Here is a 22,381-nt window from a genome sequence, read left to right as displayed (position 1 = left end):
AGGACACCGGATGGTGAAATGCAACGAGTATTTGTTTACACCCCTATCACAAAGATGGAACTCTTAGAGATGAAGAAATTAATTCCCTGTCACGACAAAGATCCAGCAGGGTTCCATCGAGAATTAAAAGACATGCTCCGAATGGGAGAATACACTTATCCAGATATTATTAAAATGCTAAAGGTCCTGTTGCCCGCAGGGGTATACGAGAAACTCAAGGAAAAAGAATGGGAGGTGGGAGAGAAAAAGATAGATTGGACAGCTCTAGAAGCTGAAGATAAAATACGAGTACCAGGTACCGGTCTTGGGGAGAAATGTAAAGAATTGCCAGAGTTATTGATTCAGGTTTTGCCAAGGTTATTAGCCACGAAAAAGGAAGATTGGGATGCAATCTCAGCATGCAAACAGAAACAGGATGAAGACACTAGTGATTTTTATTCTAGATTCGAGAAATGTTTTAGTATCAACAGTGGTCTCAGGACGAGTAGCGAGTCATACCCTCATCTTTTTGTTACTAAATTAGTCGAGAATTCAAGTCCACAAGTTAAAAATCGAGTTTTGAAAGTCGAAAGTACTTGGCAAGCTAGTACCCCGTCCCAGATGTTACAGATGCTCCAGTATCACCAGAATAGAATCAGGGAAGAGCAAGAACACGAAAGGAGACGTATGAAAGACACGAAAATGAAAGTACTAGTTGCACAATCTGTTCCACAAGACAGTCAGAAGAGGGGTCCGAATCAGGCCAGTCATCCTGCAGCTCCCGTTAAAGGGACATGCAACTATTGTAAACAGCCAGGTCATTTCATAAACGAATGTGCAGTTCTGAAACACAACATAGCCACTGGTAAAACTAAAGAAAGACCACGTCCGCCTAGACAAGAGCAAGTTTCACAGACTTCTCAGTCACCACAGAATGCACAACAGACAGTTCCAGCACCGCAGCCTATCGCTGCAACACAGCATGTTACACAGCAAATGTACCAGTATGCCCAGTCAGAGTATCCAGATTATCAACCGTATTCATGAAACAGCCTAGAGAGGGAGGTAGGCTTGCCTCTCATCGAGATACCTGTAGATCAAGAGGGTCCCTATGTTCATAGTCAAGTATTAGGGAAAGACAGAAAGTTTTTGATTGATACAGGGGCAAGTAGGACTACTATCAGTCATGACGAGGTTCCAGGGGCTCCGCTCTCAGGCTCTAGAAATGTTTCCCTTGGATTTTCAGGAAAGCCTATTGTAAACGAGATATCAAAGCCAGTTACTCTAGAAGTTGGTCCATTGTCCCGAACTACTGATTTGTTACTTACGAAGTCATGTCCAGAAAATTTGTTAGGTATTAGGACATTGAAAGAATTAGGTGCAGTTATTTGCTGTTCCCCAGAAGGAATACGTATGTTTTTGCGTGACTTTAAAGGTCACTATGTATTACGAGATTTTGATCCAAGATTGTCCAATGTTCCGCAGCATTTATGGGCGCAAGGTCCAACTGATGTAGGTTTTATGCGAATCACACCCCATCGTGTGACTCTCAAGCAAGGTATCGTCTTGCCACGAATTAGACAGTACAGATTGCCACCTGAGGCTGTAGCAGCCTTATCCAAAATTATTGACGAGCTTATTGCTCAAGGAGGGGTTGTAGAAACTGACTCCAATGTATGTAATTCTCCTATCATTCCAGTCATGAAACGCACTGATCCAAATGCACCTCCAGTATATCGATTAGTGATTGACCTTCGAGAACTCAATAAATGTATCATACCCCAGTATCCAGTAGTCCCAGATATTTTATCTCTATTGACAGCTATTGATTCTGAAGCTATATTTTTTACAGTAATAGACCTCAAGAATGCATTTTTCAGTGTTCCAATTCATCCAGACAGCCAGTACCTTTTCGGTTTTTGTTTAAATGGAAGGAGCTATAAATTCACACGAGCTCCTCAAGGTTTCACAGAAAGTCCTAGCATTTACAGTCAAGCACTTAAAAGACAACTAGACAATATTCATATGCCAACTGACACTGCCTTGCTCCAGTATGTTGATGATCTACTGATCACAGCCCGTTCTGAACGTGATTGCGAGCGTGCGTCACTTACAGTTCTGTATTTCCTAGCCGAGATGGGGCACAAGGTGTCCCCTTCAAAGCTTCAGTTCTGTGTCCAGCAAGTGATCTACTTAGGCCACTTACTGTCCAAGTGGGGTAGGCAGTTGACACCAGACCGTATCCAGTTAATAGCGAGTCTTCCACAGCCCAAGACACAGAAGGAGGTACGTGCTTTTATCGGCCTTACTTCTTACTGCAGACAATGGATTCCTCAGTATGCATTTCTAGCAATGCCACTGATACAGTTAACGACACAGGAGGCAGCCGTATCGACTGTTCTCCCTTGGACATCTGAACATACACTTAGTTTTAATGAGTTAAAGAAAGCCTTATGCCAAGCACCTGTTCTAGCTACACCGAACTACAGTAAGCCTTTTACACTTTTTGTCACAGAACGTGATGGTACTGCATTATCTGTTCTCACACAAGATCAAGCAGGACAGTACAAGCCCTGTGCTTATTTTTCAAGCACGTTAGATCCAGTAGCCCAGGCTCTGCCTGCGTGCCTCAAGTCAGTTGCAGCCACAGCACTAGCTATCAGACAAAGTGATTCCATAGTATTAGGACATTCCCTGACAGTACAAGTTCCACACTCCGTGGAAGTTCTTTTAAACCGAACACAGACTCAGCACTTGACCATTGCACGATTAACAGGTTATGAACTGACACTGTTCCAGCCACACATAGAAATCAGACGCTGCAACGTTTTAAATCCTGCTACACTGTTACCGTCAGTTACTTCAAATCCTGCCACACATGACTGTGTGGAAGTCATTAACACTATGACTAAGCCAAGACAAGACCTGACAGACATTGCTTTACCTAATCCCGACCTGACACTTTATGTGGATGGTTCATGTATGAGAACTAGTACAGGAGAACTAGTAGCCGCGTATGCAGTGACTACTGACACTGAAGTTATTGAAACACACCGTATTGACACCCTGTCTGCTCAAGCAGCAGAGATAGTTGCTCTGACCCAAGCCTGCATACATGCCAAGAACCTGAAAGTAAACATATATACAGATTCACGTTACGCATTCGGAGTTGTACACGACTTCGGAGTGCTCTGGCAGGAGAGAGGTTTCATGACTTCTCATGGAACCAAGATTCAGCATGGTCTCCTCATTCAAGCTCTGTTAGATGCAATACATTTACCGACAGCTATCGCTATCATGAAGTGCAAAGCACATACGAAAGTTACTGACATCATTTCCCAAGGTAATGATCTAGCAGATCGAACAGCCAAGCTTACAGCTCAGACTCCCGACATTCCAGTTAACAAAACACAGATATCCACTCCAGATCCGACTACATGTATGACAGTTAAGGACCCTACACAAGATGTCATAGACATACAGTTACATGCTACTCCTGAAGAAATCAAGAAATGGTCCGAACAAGGAGGGGTCCAGACAGGTCAGGGATGGGTGACGAAGGGAAAAGCCACATGGTTTCTCCCCGACTCTATGGTTCAAGTCATTATCAATACCGCACATAGTCCAGCACATCTGGGAGAAAAAGCTATGTTAGACAGTATCCAGAACCTTTGGTTTAACAAGCACTTACGAGCTGCAGCCAAGCAGAAAGTCCGTACTTGTATGATATGTTGTCAATTCAATCCAGGTAAAAGTGTCCCGGTGGATCAAGGTGGATTCCAGCCTCCTGACCACCCTTTTGAAGTCCTCCAGATGGATTATATTCAGATGGAGCGATGTTGAGGTTTCAAGTATGTCCTCGTAGTTGTATGCGCTTTGTCCAGGTGGACAGAAGCATATCCAGTTCCAGATTACACAGCAGCGACCACTGCCAGGCAGTTGGTTCGTGAATTCTTCCCCCGTTATGGACTCCCTAGGGTCGTGTATTCTGATAACGGCCAGCCATTCTCATCTGAGCTAATGAAGCATGTTTCCCTTTTGTTAGGGTACCAGTGGAAGTTCCATTGTGTGCGCCATCCTGAAGCAGCCGGTCTCGTAGAGAGACATAATCAGACCCTGAAAATCCGTATTGCTAAGACATGTAAAGAGAAAGGTGTAGACTGGCTAGTAACCCTGCCAGTTGCTTTATTCTTCATGCGCATGGTCGCACATTCCAGATCAGGTCTGTCCCCTTATGAGGTCGTATTCGGCCGCCCCCCAAATATGTGGGGTACACCTAGACCCCGCAGTATTACAGATGTTTCCAGTAATATGTTGACAGATTACCTAGCTTCCTTGATGTCTGCCCTACACTCTTGTCGTTCACAGGTTGCCGCTGCATTTCCAGACAATACTGAAGTAAAACCGCATGAGGTCCTTCCTGGGGATTTGGTTTTAATACGGAACTTTGATCGTTCAAGTCCGCTGGAGCCTCGCTGGAAAGAACCGAAACTAGTCCTTCTGACCACCCGTACGGCCGTGAAGTTGGAGGGCCGTAAGGGTTGGGTCCATCTGTCTCATGTCAAGAAATTTCACGGACTCAGAAACAAGACTTTTAATGACATTTCTACAGACATTTCCATTTCAAAGGACTACCTGAAACCAGACTCTAAATCAGACATTCATTCAAATCCAGAACTAAAAATTCCTCTGTTAGAGAGAACTCCGCAGCAGGAGTATAAATTAAAACTCCGGTCTAGTAAAATAAGTCAGCCAGTTTAATTGTCTAAGTCCCCCTCGGGTGAAACGGTTAGACAGGTATCTGACATGTATGAGATAGACCCCCATAGTGAGAGAGTTAGTCAAAACTCTATCCGATGTATCGTTTTTCTAAGTTTTCTATTGTTTCTAAGTTTGATGGTTACCTGCACAAGTTATGCATTTCATTTATGTTTTCCAATTCCGCATGTAAATAAGTTTTCTAATACTACAGTAGAGCACACATTTAGTGATCTGCCTCCTCACGAGTTATCCTATCGTCTTGCTATGCGCAATAACACGTTCATTAGAATGTTACACTATTCACACCAGACCAGCAATGCTACTAATTGTTGGGTGTGTGGTCGACTCCCCCCTTTCCAGACACCGAAGGGAGTTTTGCCACTCTTTCCTTATCCGTTTTCACATAATGGTTCGTGTGGAGCATGGTCCATGTTAACGTCATCCTCAAATGATATGTCCCTTCTGAATAGAACATGTTTTCCAGACAAGCAAGGTCTCTCCCATAGAATAGGGTTAGATCTAGAAAATGAAGTTTATAATTTAGGTAATTATTCTTCGAATTTTATGGTCCTGAATGTTCAGTCTGATACTACTCCAGACTTACCTGCTATTTCAGTACTACCAGTCAAAGGCGAATTATGTGTCAGAAATAATGGTTCCGCACATGTAGGACATAGTGATTGTATTACTACTGTCGAGTATAGTGACAGTGGGAAATCTATTTTCAAAGCTTCACGTCATTCTTATTTTGTTTGTGGTCAGACCGCATATGTTCGTCTGCCCCTCGATTGGGATGGAACATGTTACATTGCCTTCCTACTGCCACCAGTTTTTCTAGCCCCATCTGATTATCACAGAAACACACATCTAGTACACGTCAGACATAGAAGGGAGATTGAGTCCCCAATTGTCGATCAAACTGAAACTGCTCTAGAACAGTATACAGATTTCAATAAAGGTTTTTTCTTCTTTATAGGCCCTATCCAGAATAGTAAGTTAATACGTAGATTAACCAGAACCCTTGAAGCAGTAGTGAATGAGACTACTTCTGCTCTAGGTAACTTAACCGAAGAGCAATCTGCTATGAGATTTGTCGTGCTCCAAAATCGTCTCGTTCTTGACGTCATACTGGCCGATAGAGGAGGAGCATGTAGAGTCATCGGATCTAGTTGCTGCATTTTCATTCCTAATAACGCGCCGTCTGTTTATTCAGCTATAACCAGACTTCATAAAATTGCCCATCAGTTACACCAGAATCCAGGCACCTGGACATGGTCCGGTTGGCTATGGAGTATCATATCTGCCTGGGGATGGAAAGTATTGTCATTTCTAGGTATTGCAGTAATGATCATATTCAGTTGCTGCCTCTGTATACAATGTGGCCCTGCGATTTGCGGCATTTGTGCTACCTCTTGTATTCCTAGTCCTAAGTCCCGTTCCAAGACAATTCGAGACGAGCAAATGATGCTGTATGAAATGATAGATGGTATCATGAATATAGATGCTTCCTGATGGAAACGTAGGGCACAAGGAGGGAATGTGGAAAAGTAAATTTTGCCATGTTGTATGTGCCTACGTGTTCCCCCTGTTATGTCATATGTGCATGATCGATATGCATGTATTCCCCTTCTGATCGATTAAAGACGCAATTACAGTTGTGTCCATCTCTAGTATGCCAGTTTCCAGTCTTCGTGAATACAACGAATATCAGGCCTATGTAAAGCTACGTTGCCACGTTTCACAGTGTGCACGTTAATTCACTGAAAAGTCCCCGTTTCTAGGCCTCAAAAGGGCCCGGACTCAGATTCAGCTCCTGTTTCCTGAACCCTCTCCGAGGAGCAATACAGCCCCCACCTGTATCCCTGACCCTTAGCTTACTTCATGCCTCGCAGTGCCCGGCTCGGCCTGGCTCTGCCTCTCAGTCTGCCAAGAGTATGTTATGATTCTAGTTATCAGTCCAGCCCTCCTTCTCTGCATTCCTAAGCTACTGAATCGCATCAATAGTTTCCGTCATGGTCTAGCCTTTATGTCTCCATGTAAGAGAAATACTGTATTAATATTCATAGAATATTCCTCGCACACACACTACATATAGGATTATGCATGCACCAGTCTTAATGTCTGTTAGTCTTTGCCCTGATAACTTTTGGATTCTATCAACATGTTCCCTAAACACTAGATACTAGATAGGCTTTAGGTACATGTCGCCCTGACACTCCAGACTTTTCGTCTCCTCTTCTAGCACAGAAGTCATAGCCCCCAGTCCTCCTGGTAACACGTCATTGCCAGTTTGTGCGCACCACTAGGTTAGAGGTCCCAGCTGCTCAGGTAGCCCCCTCCATGTTTCCGCCCCTTTTTATGACATATTCTGTTACGTTTACATCACATGTCTATGTATTCGCCCTGTACACGCCTTCTTGTTACTTCATTTCTGCCCTTATCTTTCGCGACTGCTACAAACTCCGCCTACTGCTACGCCTATTGTATTGAATGCCATGAAAATGTTTTAACTATATATACTTGTGCACTGTTATTAAAAGTTACCATTCCTTTGTCCCTGCCCCAGGCAGCTGCCATCCCATCCCCGTACAGGCTGTCCTGTTCCAGTCCTTTATGCTTAATTAAAGCCTGTCAACTCTAGCTACCTCGTATCTTGACTCTTATTTATTGAGCTATCTATTTGTATGAGTATCCTGAAAAATAGTACCGGTAATTAATTATTTATTTACCACAGCACTTAAACAACACTCAGGGGGACACTGGCAGATCTGGTCAGAAGTGAACTCAGCGGCCTCGAACTTGCGCAGGTGGGCAGCGGCAAGACGAGGTCAGGAAGAGCTGAGAGGCGGCAGGGGAGGCGACCTGGCTCGCGGGCGGCTCTAGTTGTTCTTCATCATGATATATCCAAATACCAATTTTTTATATTTTTATTTTTGCCATTTTTAGAGCGCCTGGTTACACCACCGGTGTTGTGTCCCTGCCCTAATAGCCAAGCTGATATCCGACCGTGAGATATTTGTGACAGGGATAGACAGTCTGCTGCCTCTGGCAAGATATCTGAATATGTCGCGATGATGTTGCAGCCTCATTTTGTGGAGAACCTCAAATAGGAAGAGCGACAGTAGAGAATAAAAGGTCTTCTGTATGTATAATAAGACCACCACTGCACCCTCAGGTATTTGTGGGAGTATTTCTATCACATGAACGTCCATGCAGGTTCATGTACGTGTTTCTGTCGGACATGTACTCATAGATTAGATTAGATTAGATTAGATAGAGTTTATGAAGCGCCTGGTTACACCAGCTGGTGTGTCTCCGCGCTATAATCGTTCCAAACTGAGTATCTTCAGGAGCCATTTGTATGCGATTAATGTATCCATTTTGTTCTTAGTGTACCAGTGTTTGTGTTAGTGGGGTCTTCTGTTCACAGAGACCTTTCCTAAAACAGTGGTCGATATGGAGTTAGATTTACCAGGTCCTTCTAACCTTCAACAGCAGCACGATGTGGATGTCCTGGTGGATGCCAGACAGGCATCCTTATCCAATGCATCTGGATAGCCCACCATCAGTTTTGCAATAGCTTGGACTTGTATGCATCATCAAAGTCACTAGGTAGTCCATCTGTGCCTGGTGTTTTTCCCTTGGCCAGCTGGTCTGTGGCTACGCTAATCTTGCTGGCTGTCAAAAGGGTCATCCAGAGTTTCTCTTTGCTGTATGTTTAAACTGCTCAAAGTGAACTTCTCTAAGTGCTGTCTTAGGTCAAATTCCTCAGAGTGGTCAGGAGCTAACTACACAGATTGATATTATTCTGCAAAACCATGAATACTTATAAGTTCACCTCGTCCACATATTGGCTATATAGCGCTGAGTGTAAAAGACAAGCAAGCAGGGTACCAGCCCTATCACCCTCTGAGTGCTGTCTGGCCACATATTTCCTATAGTAAAGCCTCCAAATTGTGCTTCTTTGTTGAAGAGTTCTTTTCATGACCTCTACTTTTTGTGTGCGTGCCGCAGTGTCATGAAGACTTAAATTCTATGTTTTACTTCCACCCCTTTCTCCGTGATTTAGCATATTATGACACGTTTGTCCCTACACATGATTTTGATGTATACTCCTTTGATGACTGTTTTAAAAGCTTCCCACTCAAGGTCCAAGTTTTTGCCAGTGCCCTCATTGTCACGAAAATAATGTTCTCTTCTCTCTCCTACCTCAAATCAGAAAGCAGAATCCAAAAGTGAGTCCGGATTACGTCGCCATGTGAGAATCGGATCCTATATTGATCTTTGCATATGTAAGTTCCAATGGGTTGTTGTTGGAGATGGTACTACCAAGGTACTCAGTTTCCTTGACCTCCAAAGGCCCTACCAGTCTGACAAGAAGCATCTTGACGCATGTGTGTATGTATGTCATGCTCTAAGGAGTAAAAAGAATATTCAACGGTTGACGGGTTCAGTTCTCTTGCACCAGACCACCAGACCTAAGTTGGGGGGGGACAGACCTGTCCTTTTGCACGTCAATTATCATATTATAATGGCCCCCTAGTGGGCACATCATACCTTGTGTCTTAAGCAAGTACTGATGTAAGTCCTGCAGGAATCATATTTGATTGACATTCGAGGAATATATACAAGCTAGTACCAGTCATTTATCTTCAATATCGCCTTAAAAAATTGCATATCTGCCCTCAGGGTCAATTCGTGCCTTCAGCAAAACATAGGGAACCTCAGGAGAAAGCCAGATCAGCACTCCCCTCGAGTATGCCGCATGCATAGTGCCGTAAACTAGATCCTCCACTTTCTGTGGAGTTTCCCAAACTCAACAGCTGTCATGTGAGTTTCTCGCAAACACACTACTTGTACCGTCTTCCTTTTTAGGTAAGATAAAATTCTATAACACTTGACTGGTGTGCACAAACCCAAGTCATTCCAGGTTACTCAATTCAACAATACTTCCATGTTTTGGTATTTGGAACAATATGAGCCACTAACGGCCCTGGTCCACACACCAAAGCAATCCATGCTGCACATTTTTGGGAACCACTATATTCATCCCCCACTATACAATAGTGCACCCGCATGGTCAACAGATCAAACTTTGTGGAACTACCTCACCAATGCCTTCAAGTACCCCTACAGCCCCAATAACAAGCATTCCTGATCTTACAGCAAGGCTGTGCATCTGTACATCAGGAGAAAGAACAAACAGTATCGTAATGCTCACCGCCCAACTCACATCACATCATAGGCTACACCTACAGTGTAATTAGTTCTCTCCGACAAAGGTCAAAGGCGCTTGTAAATCAAGTCCCTCAGTTAACATATACGTGGACCATTACTGTCCCATTCAATGTGTACCAGCTTCGCAGACACACCATAACTGCCAAGACTCCGTGGTCAGGGAGTCAACTCGGGGGCCCTGTCTTATATGCGTCAACCACTTTGGAAGAATGGGATGTTTTTTTCTCAACCACACCAGTCTCTCCCATTCGGTCAGATTACCCATGAAGTATTAAGTATAAAATGAGTGACCTGTATTGCACTTGGCCATGCAGAAGCCATGCACGGGTAACTGCTACCTGTAAAACCCTGATTGCTTTCCAGAGTGCGAGGAAGGAACACTCCATCTAAGAAGTACCCGAGGGGAAGGAGATACACTGGAGTTGAGAGAAGACAAAAAAAGTAGTCTTGTTACCTCACACTGGAAAGGTTTGTCATGTTGCTTGGCACTGGTTCGACTCCTTTATGACTTCTGTCTAGACTAGTCTTCTGCTTCACCCTTTGCTGCTGTAAGTAAATGCAAAATCCTTTACCAGTCTAAATGACACTTAGATTGCAACAACATTTAATCATTACGTTCTTGCTCAAACCTTTCTTGAAGCACTTTGGAAAACGTGGGTCTACTACTTCAAGTCTTTTGGAATGATCCTAAATGTTGTGGTTTCATTGAATCTTGATGTCTTTCTTATCAAGTCGCTTGATTAATCATTTGTGACATTAATTGCATTTTATTCTCTTCCGGGTAGCTGGTGATCCAGCGCGCTACCAACCAGCGAACATCTATCACTATATATTCATCTGGGCTCATAGACACACTCACTCATATAGGCTGGTTAACACCGCTGGGGGGCAATTTTATAGGGTTAAAATTGTAGAGTTATTTGCTTATCAATTCTCTAATCTATTACTTATCCGAAGCCCTCTCTTTAATCAATGGATCTATTTTAGTTGAGTAGTGATTGATGATATGACCTAAATTCATTTACCCAATTTACTAAATAATAACAGACTCAGGAACATTTTGAAATGTTTATCTAATTAATCATATGACCAAAAGAAATTACAGTGTTAACACCATCTTTCTGAGGAAGTAAGATCAGTTTACCTAATTTAAAATAAGGTTTCACAACAACAAGCACCTCAGGAAAAGAGAGGATAGAGAAAGAGAAAACTACATTGACACAATACACAGATATATATTTACCTAGGATGTTGTGAAAATCAGACCCCTCTGGCCAAGAGTTAAAGAGCCCCTTTGAAAGTTCTGGTGACAAGGACTTCAGGACAAGTTCAGGACAGGATAGATGACCTCTTCTGGATTCGACGCCTGCGTCTCACCCCTCTCTGATACTAACTTCCTCCTCAATTCTTCCGCGATCTTCTTCTAGTTCCATTACCTCATCGATTCTTCCGCGATCTTCTTCTAATTCTATTTTGCTTTAAAATTCTAAGTCTGCTTCTGCAGGTATTCGATCAGCATTCAGACAGCATCTCGGTCTCTCAGTGTTCTGGCTGCAACAGCCGTAACTAATCTAACTAAGTACCTCAATTATACTTCCCTAATAGCATGAACCACCCCTAAATGTTTCAACTTTATGATACTCCTATTTCTGATTGGACGAGCTGAGAGGATGATCATCACACCATGCTAAGTTTTTTATAATTTTCTTTAGTTCATTGTTTTAGGTTCCCGCCCATTAATTTGTTCTCGCAAGCTTTATTTCCCACCCATGTTTGCAAACTTTATCAACAACAATGTATACATTTTACAGTTGTCTATTGAATCTTCAGGATGTTCAGCTGGTTCCCAGGACATGTACGGAGAACGTCCTTGAACGAGTTTCAAGACTTGACCTCACTCTTTCTGAGTTGCCATCTTTGCGCATGCTTGAGGAACCACGGGGGTCTTAGCCTTTAGCATCGCTCAGAGCCCCAAATACGAACTAATAGAGAGGTCAAAAGAAAAAGTATTAATTTAAAAAGTAAAATGATTTTACTGTATACCACCTATCTCTACTCTAATCCCATTTACTTATAAAGACTCTTCATGCATTAGCATTTAATATATAACTCATTTTAGTTGCAGCAAAGCAGATGCTTAGCACGTGAGTTTCCAAGCAGCCATTTTAGATGCTATTGCGCAGAAGCTAAACTTTCCCTCCAAGCGTAAAGACGTCATTCTGCGTAGATGCAGTTGACGCAAGCTCAATACAACTTCCCCTGTTAGCAGCCACCTATAATCACACTTGGGTTACTTGTTAGTAAAACACATAGGGAAGCTTCCTCTATCTTGAAATATATGAAATGTGGTGTATATAAGTATCAAAATACATTGTAAATACTTTATTATGAGTTTATATGAGAGGATTATGTCCAAGTAAGTATGTTTTATACGAGTCCTTGCTCCATCAATCCCCTCTCTGAAGGCATTTATGCGAACATAAACTACTTAAACCCAACCAAATGCCAACTTTAGCATATCTCAATTCCCTTCTCTGTCTTTTCAATTTCCACTTCCATCTTTATCTTTCTTGTTTTTCATCTTCTTGTATAAATCTCCTTTCAATTCTTCAAGCTTAATTTCTTTGTATTTTTATTCTTACCCTGTTTGTTCACTTCGTACTTTCCTCTCCTTCTACAACATTTGCATCATATCATTATTACTAAAATTATCATAGTTATTCCAAGTATAGGTAGTATTATTTGAGCTACAACTCCTTTCCCTAGGTTAACAAACCATGACACTATTGATGTTAGGCTATTTGTTAATCTCTTCCATACATTATCGACTTCCAGTGGTTTCAAGTCTTCTTCCAATTTAGTAATATTTTTAATGTACACTCTAATTTCTACACTTTCATCAGGAATGTAAGTGCAACAATGTTGCGCTTTCAGTGTTTTACAGACTCCACCCTCTTTTGGCAATAATATATCACGGGGAAGTCGATTTTGCAAAACCATTGATCTGGTCGCAACCGTTTTGGTATTGATCATCAGAAAATCTCCAGCAGTATCAGTTGATAAACGATCTACTACTGTGGATAGTTGACAAATTCTGAGTGAATTCAGAATTACTCCCACTGAAGGTATCAATGCACTAAATATGTTACGTACTAGTTCTGAAAAACAAGCTCTCTTATCATAAATTAGTTCTTTATTTTTTTCATTGCTTCCAGTGATTCTTTTCACATGATAGACTTTAGGGAATACTATTCCAAAATAGCAACTCCCATACCATCTTGCAGGTAGATTTAAATAAGCCTTATTTCCACATATATAATAAATTTCAGGAAATATTGGATCAGTTCCCCCTTTTAATCCCCATCCTCCAATAACCAAAAAGTTATGTTCACATTTACTGGAACCAGTAAATGCATTATTATAGTCAGTCTTTAATCTATTGAGACAGATCTTCCCTTTCTTTTCGAAATCTAGAGACATCGCAGCATGAGTCTTGCCAGATGTATAAATTCTTTCCTTCTCAGCCCGTGATGGAATATGGCTTTTCTGTTCACTAGCTTTCTTCCGAAAATCCTGTCACCTTTCTTCTACTAAATTCAAAATTATATTTTCTTCTTTTAGCGAGAATGTTAAATTATGCTTGTGAGCTTTTGCTATATCTATTGCCTTTTGTGTTAAGAAAAGTTCACTCATAAACTGCGCTCCTAGGCTACTAAGTACTGGATTCATATTCTTCCGAACAGGAACCTCTGAAAATATAACATCTACATCTGAATAATATTATTGCAATTTTTCTGTTTTATAAAACAGACTTGTTAATACACTACAAGAAATGCCATATGTTAGGGGTAAATGGTGATATGTGACACATTCTGCTACTGAAGCTGGTAATTTCATACATACATAACAATCACTGATTTCCATAGTGTCTACATATTGAAACAATAACTTGGTGAAAACATTTAACTCTGTGTTATTATCGATTACCGTGTGATGTATTTCTGACTCATCTGATGCTTCTAATTCTACTCTATCTCCCTTTGAGTTAGCTAACTTTCATTTTGTGTCTGTACTATTTTTCTTTTCTACGCTCATCAAATATGGTATTGCTATACTTAAAATTAACCATTCTACAATCACTATTAAAATGCTACATATGCATATTCTACAGCATCTCTGTAAGCAATTTAGTTTTGGTCTTTCAGCAACTCTATCTTTAGCCATTTTAAGAAGATTTCTCTTCTTTCTTTTACTTTATTTTTGTAATTTAAAATTTCTTTTAATTAGCTCAAGGAGTTCTCACTTCTCCTTCGTCAATCTGTCCTGCAATTATTTATTTGTCACTTTCTTCATTTAAATCTACATTCTCAAGCTCTTCAAGAATCACATCGGTCCATTCAGGGCCTTTGAATTTATTGTTCAGTAATTTTAGTCTTTGACTTCTTTGCCTTGGTTTCTTGATTGATTGTCCTGACTGACTGGTGACTTAATTCACGTGTTCAGGTTCTTCGTTTATTATCTTTAGGTGATATTTTAATCACTTGACACAACTAGGCCAATTATCACTCTTTCTAACCCTTTTACCTTGCACTGCACTTTCACTTTCTTTGTCTCTTTCAAAAGTTCTTTATTTTTATTAAGTTGTGGCACAATTTGATTTTTTCCGTCTTCTGAATCCCACTCTAACTGTCCTTGTTCAGGACTTAATATTGTTACCTCATTTGTCTGAACATGTTCTGCTTCTTTTAACTGATCCTGTTCAGGTTTTACTTTAGCTTGTTCTTCTTCTTCCTGAACTAGTTTTTCTTTTCCTAACTGGTCCTGCTCAGGTCTTATTGCACTTGGCTTAGTTGCAGCCTGAACGTGTTAATCCTATCTGTCCCTCCTCAGATTTGTGAATATTTTAGTTTACCTCTGTCTGAGTATATTTTTCTTTCCTTATCTGATCCTGCTCAGAGTCCCCAACAATCTCAAATGTAATTTCCTGAGCATGTTCTTCTACACCTGTCTGGTTGGTCCTCTCTAGTTTCTTGCTTCTCTAATCTGGTTCTACTTCTTGTTTTGATAATTACATCAGGTATGTCAACCACTGGTATCCAATCCTCCGACTGGTGCTTGGTTGTTCTTGATCAGCTACTTCAGAGTCTGTTATTCTAGACTCTTCAGCTGCACAACCTTCAGCACCCTCAACTGCTGGTATCAGTTGTAGATTTCCCTCCTCAGGAGCTGGTACTCTTTTGGTATGACTAGCGTGTATCCAGTTAGGCAAACCTGCACATTTCACTGCTGTTGTTGTAACCAGTATGACCTGTCTCGGTGTATCCCACCTGGGTGCTAGGCATGTCTCTCGGGTGTGATTCTTCACCACCACCCAGTCTCCAGGATTGCTTGATCCTTACCTGGCAACTGCGTCTTCTCCAACCTGATGAAAGACAGAAAGCACTAGGTCAGCCAATCTTTTACAATAATCTAATACCAGATCATCAGTTATACTTAACAGTTTGTGTCCTGGTATAAAGGCTAATCTCTTTGTTCTTCCCATGAGTATTTCATGGGGACTCAACCCTGTGTTTCTCTCAGGATTGTTTCTGAGTCCCATCAGAACAAGAGGTAATGCATCTGGCCAACACAGTGATGTAGATGTGCACACCTTTGCCAATCTTGATTTTATTGTGCCATTTAATTGTTCTACCACCCCAGAAGCCTCTGGATGGTAAGCACAGTACAATTTTAAATGCTTCACAGATCAACCGGATGATTTCATTATTAAAGTGAGATCCTCTATCTGATTCTACAGTTACTAGAAAACCGAAACTTGGTATCAGTTCCCTCAACAATAGCTTGGCAACTGTTATGCTGTCATGTCTTCTAGTAAGATATGCTTCCACCCATCGTGAGAACAAACACACTATGACAAGAATGTACTTCAATCCTTTACATGGTGGTAACTGAATAAAATCAATCTGCAACCTCATAAATGGTCCCTCTGCCTTTCCAATTTTTCCCCAACTGACCACTGTTTTCCTGCCTGGGTTATTCTGTTGACAAATTAAACATCTCTGGCAAAGATTCTCTGCGACAGTCCTAAACTTCGTATTGTACCAATTTTGTCTAAAGAGTCTGATCATGGCATCTTACCTATGTGTGTATCTCCATGGTACATCCTAGCCATTTGTTAGAGCATACAGTCTGGCATAACCGGTCTACCATCTGGATAAATCCAGACACCATCTTCTTCTCTCCTTTGACATCATGTTTTTATCCAACCTTCCTTTTCACTCACTTCCACCTCATCCTGTAAATGTCTTACTTCATCCCATGTTTCTAATGCTGAGATTAGCATACGTTTAGCACAGTACTAGGCAACTTGGTCAGCATATCGAATACCAGCAGTCACATAGTCATTTCCAGACTGATGTGCAGCACACTTGACCACTTCTTTTGGCAATTGTATTGCTTCTAAAAGCTCTTTCACAAATCTTCCATTTTTAAGAGGGGTTCCTGAAGAAGTCATGAAATCCCTCTGCATCCAGAGTTGGCCAAAGTCAAGCACAACCCCATAACCATACTAGCTATCAGTGTAAATGGTTACTCTCCAATTTTTCCCAATTTTGCATGCTTTAATTAAAGCTATTCATTCGGCTATTTGTGCAGACTTGACTCCTGGTAAATAGGATGCTTCGACTACTCCAGCCAATGTTCAGACAGCATAAGCAGCACTTAATCCTCCTTCCTCATGCCTCATGCATGAGCCATCTACAAAAAGCTCATTTTCACATTCTTTCAGAGGCTCTTCCCATATGTCTGGGCGAGGTTTGGTACAATATTCAGTGACGTCTAGACAATCATGCTCAACGTCATCCCTCACTTCTTTTCCATGTACATCAGACAATAAAGTAGCTGAGTTTAGGATAGTACACCTAATTACTGTCACATTTTCTGCTCCCAAAATGATTCTTTCATACTTAGTCATTCGACTTGGAGTAAGGTACTGAGTTTGTGTTCTAGTTAAGAGAATTTCCACTGAATGAGGGACATAAACCTTTACGGGGTGCCCCATTACAATGGACTCACTTTGTCCAAGACTCGTTCAAGCAGCAGCCACTGCTTTTAAACAGCCAGGTAATTCTGAGGCTACAGGGTCCAAAGTAGCAAAACAATATGCTACTGGACATCACATCAAACCATGTCGCTGAGTTATTACTGACAAAGCACAATTTTCTCATTCACAACAAAATAATGTGAATTATTTTGTATAGTCAGGCATACCTAAAGCAGGAGCTTCACATAAACAATTTCGTAATCTCACAAAAGCCTCCATGCTTTCATCATCCCAGACTATTGGGTACTTTGCTTGCTTTCTTGTCATTTGTATTAATGGTTTGGCTAGTAACGAAAAACCTACAATCCATTGTCTACAATACCCTCCCACACCAAGAAGCATTCTGATTTCTCTCTGGGTTTGCGGTAACTGCATTTGTTTGATTATTTTTATTTGCTCCGGTGTCACACTTCTCACTTCTCTTTCTAAGAGATGTACCAAATATTTAACTCCAGTTTCACAAAATTGTAATTTCTCCGGTGACACATTGTGTCCTCCATCAGCCAAATGATTTAACACGGAAATGGAGTCAATGACACAATCATCTTGTGCCTTTGATGCGACAAGCAAGTCGTCAAAGTATTGGACTAGAACTGAATTTCTGGGCATTACTAGTGTTTCTAAACACTTTTTCAGAATCTGATTAAAAATTGAAGGGCTTTCTGTGTACCCTTGAGGAACCCGATTCCACACATAAATACGATTTTCAAATTTAAATGAAAAAAGATACTGGCTGTCTGGGTGTAATTGGATGGAGAAAAATGCATGACATAAATCAATTACAGTAAACCATCCTGCGTTCCATGGTAGTTGATACAGAATTACTGCTGGTTTCTGCACTACAGGACAAGGCACCACAATTTTATTTATTTTTCGCAAATTCTGCACTATCCGATAATTCCAGTTAGGTTTCTTAATGCCAATTATAGGTGAATTATAAGGATTGCTCATTATTTCTTCTAAAATGCCTTGCTCAATCATTCGTTCTATTTCTGATATGACACCTGCTTTAATTTCAGGGCTCATTTTGTATTGTCCCGTGTTTGGGTAGATGGCACCTTCTTTTGCAGTCACTTTTACTGGATCTATATCTGCCATTAACCCTACTTCTTTTCCATTGAAATCCCACACTTCCGGATATACAGTTAATTTCAATTCATCAGGTAAGTCATCTTTTGTCATCATTGAATACATCTCATCTACTTCTGTACCTTGTTTTGCTAGCATTATTTTGTAAATACCATCTTCATCAGGGGTCTGAATTGCAACACCATCCGGTGTACAATAAATTGGGCAGTTCATTTTGCACAGTAAGTCTCTTCCTAACAAGTTTAATCATACTAATAATAATATTGGAGCTTGTAAAGCACAACAGCTACCTCAAACAGAGGTGTCCCGGCGCTGTAGCAGCAGGCAATGCGCGCAAACGGGTTACGGCACTAAAAAAATAAAAAAACATCCTAATCCGCCCTAAAGAGCCACGTCTTCAAGGCCTTTCTGAAGCAGGTCTCTGATTTAGCCTGGCGGAGGTTCCCAGGTAGGGCATTCCACACTGCTCATTATTTCTTTTAAAATGCCTTGTTCAATCATTCGTTCTATTTCTGATATGACACCTGCTTTAATTTCAGGCCTCATTTTGTATTGTCTCGTGTTTGGGTAGATGGCATCTTCTTTTGCAGTCACTGTTACTGGATCTACATCTGCCATTAACCCTACTTCTTTTCCATTGAAATCCCACACTTCCGGATATACAGTTAATTTCAATTCATCAGGTAAGTCATCTTTTGTCATCATTGAATACATCTCATCTACTTCTGTACCTTGTTTTGCTAGCATTATTTTGTAACTACCATCTTCATCAGGGGTCTGAATTGCAACACCATCCGGTGTACAATAAATTGGGCAGTTCATTTTGCACAGTAAGTCTCTTCCTAACAAGTTTAATCATAATAATAATAATATTGGAGCTTGTAAAGCACAACAGCTACCTCAAAGAGAGATGTACCGGCGCTGTAGCAGCAGGCAATGCGCGCAAAGGGGTTACGGCACTAAAAAAATAAAAAACATCCTAATCCGCCCTAAAGAGCCACGTCTTCAAGGCCTTTCTGAAGCAGGTTTCTGATTTAGCCTGGTGGAGGTTCTCAGGTAGGGCATTCCACATTGTGGCCGTTCTAACTGTGAGCGCTCTACCACCCAGACGTGCTTTCGCAAAACGGGGAGTACACAGCAAGTTTTGAGAGTACGACCTCAGAGCTCGATTTTGCTTATAGCAACATAATTTTTGCTTAAGATAGCCAGGACATTTTCCATTGAGAGCCCGGTAGGCCAAAGTCATGGCCTTGAATTTGATTATTTTGGCTACTGGGAGTCAGTGGAGCTCTTGTAGATGCGGAGACACATAGTGTCGAAACGGTATGCGTATGACCAGTCTTGCAGCCGCATTCTGTAGCATCAGGAGGCGGTAGATAGAGTATTTAGGGAGGCCAAGATATAAGCCATTTGCGTAGTTGAGCCTAGATGTTACTGTGGCATGGACTACGGATTTGCAGCAATCTTGCGGTAAGAAATGTAAAAATTTCCGGAGATTTCTTAGTTTACTTAAACATGTAGCGGTGACCTGCTTAATGTGGGCCGAGAAGGAGAGGTCAGCCTCTCATCTCACACCTAGATTACTGTTATTTGTGGCAGGAGACGGAGGTGGACCCATTTCAGATGCCCACCACAGATCTGGAGCTGGCACTGGGCCCTTTCCGAAAAACTGAACTTCTGTCTTCCCCACATTAAGTTTTAGTTTGTTGTATTCATCCAAAGTGCTATATCCTGCAGACACAGTTTAAAGTTCTTGAAGGCAGCTACTGTCTGCTCTTGAAAAGGGAAAACCAGCTGGGTACAGCATAGGAAATTGCTTGCACTCCCCAGTTGGCAATCAAAGAAAAAAGCGCAGCTAGGTAGAGATTAAAGAGTAAAGGGATCAATGCTAAGCCTTGAGGGACACCACACCAAAGATGTTTGGGTTTTGATTCAAATGGTTGTAGGGTGACTCTCTGAGTGCAACCGCTAGGATATGGTGTCAGCCAGGCCAGCACCTTCCCCCCAAAGCCCGCATCTTGTAGTCTTTGGACCAATATGGTATGATAGACAGTGTCGAATGCAGCACACAGATCCAGGAGCACCAGCAGCGCTGACACCCCTGAATCCAGCAACCATCTTACTGACTCTGCCACCTTTAGAAGAGGAGTCTCAGTGTTGAAATCTGTCTGGAATCCGGATTGTGTATCATGCAGAGAGCCATTGCTCCCGATGAAGTTAGTCAGTTGGTGCTGGATCAGCTTCTCCAACATTTTACCAGGCGCGGGGAGCAGTGAGATTGGTCTAAGATTGTTGAGATCACCTGGGTCACCATTTGTTTTTTTTCTCAGAGGGATAAGCGTCGCATGTTTCCATTTGTCTGGAAAGATGCCTGTGTCAAGAGAGGAGTTCCATATATGAAGTAGTCCATCAGTCAGGGAAAGGGATAGTAATTTCCAGGGTTTAGGAGGGCATGGATCATCTAGGGCGCCTGATCGACATTTTTGAATTTCTTCTAGAGCATCTTGAAGTGAGATAGGGGTGAAATTAGTAAACGGAGGCACCTCCACCACTCCCAAAGGTGTATCTAATTTCTCTGTTACCTCTGATGTTGAGAAGGAGTTATAGACCTTTAAAATTTTATTAGCAAAGTAACTAGCAATATTTTTGCACAAACCTGGCGACGGTACCACTACAGTCTCTTTTGCTTTGGGCTTAAAAAAGGTTTGGACTACCTTAAAGACCTCTCTACTGGAGTTATCTGCGTTGCGGATGCTCGAGACAATATAATCCCTCCTGGCTACTTTTAGTGACTTATAAAAATCTTTCAGTGCTTTTTTATAGATTCCCTTTGCTAAGTCACAGTAGCTCACTTTTCACTGGCGTTCTAGTCGTTTGCACCTGCTTTTGCTTCTTTGAGGGCGTTAGAGAACCAATGTGCGGTGGGGGACAGTCTAATGGACTTCACCACTCTGGCCGAAGCAACGGACTACACAGCAGTGGCAATTCATTGATTTATAGCAACAGCATCTGCATTGGGATCAGGGGATAGAAGAGGATAGTTGTCCTGAAAAATAGGGCTAAGAGATGCTGCGGTCAAATTTTTCCAGTTTCTTTTTTAAAATGGAGCGTTTGCCCTTAACTTGACCAGGTCTAGACAGAATAACCGATAAAGGAATCAGGTAATGGTCTGACCACACCAAAGGGCAGGGAATCGCCATACCTATAGCAGTAATGTTAGAGAAAACTAGATCCAGGGTGTGGCCTGCTATGTGCATCGGGGAGGACAGCAATTGTATGAGATTGGCCCCCGTCAAGGACGAGACCAGCTGTGCTGCTTGTGCACAGTTAGCGTCATTCACATGCAGATTAAAATCACCAAGGGTCATAAAGTTGGTATAAACTAGCAATTTCTGAGCAATAAAATTGCAGAGATCCTGACACACAGTCGCTGAGCAATCAGGCGGGCTATAGATGAGTATGCCTGAGAGGGAGGGAGAGGGGTTAATTTGTAGGCAAAAGTTAAGTCCTTAAATGCCCTACAAGTGGAGTGGGGCAGAGGACACCAGCTCTCACGAGTCTTTAAAAATAATGGCCACCCCATCCCCCTTTTGTTGCCCTCTCGATTGGCGTGACACATTTTGCAACCTGGCGGGATGGCCAGGGCAATTGTTGCCACAGAGTCCGTATTTAGCAAGGTTTCAGTTAAAAACATAACATCCCAGGTAGTCTCTGCTAACACTAGCCAGACATCCTCAGCATGCTTGGGCAGTGATCTGCAATTGACGAGGCAAGCCCTCATTTTATCAGTGAGCTCCATTACCATGTCCTGGGGATTCGCCCGCCCAGTACTGGTGTCTTTGACATATTTCAGCATCTGACCACATGTACAACAGCTATGAGGCAGTGAGGTCTTTGCTAAATCCATCTGGTGTGTCTTGGGGCAGGCAGAACCTTTGAGAAGCATCAGCTCGTCTTGAGACCAGCATATAACCTTTTCACTCCCACAACCAGCAGCATGGCCGACGCTGGCCATGATCCGGTCGCGGACGGGCGCAGATGGGCGCAGACGGGCTTGGCCTTTGGCGTGCCGGTGTCAGTGGCGCGCCAGCGGCGCACCAGCTGCGCGCCAGCTGCGTGGCCGGAGAGCCATTTGCTTTTTGTACCAGGGGCAGGAAGTGAGGAGTAATGTGGGAGGAGTCGTTTCCTTCGTTCAAACGGCACTACTCGCCG

Source organism: Lissotriton helveticus, chromosome 7 (assembly GCF_964261635.1).
Source record: "Lissotriton helveticus chromosome 7, aLisHel1.1, whole genome shotgun sequence".
Taxonomy (NCBI): Eukaryota; Metazoa; Chordata; class Amphibia; order Caudata; family Salamandridae; genus Lissotriton; species Lissotriton helveticus.
Note: the sequence above shows the minus strand (reverse complement) of the source record.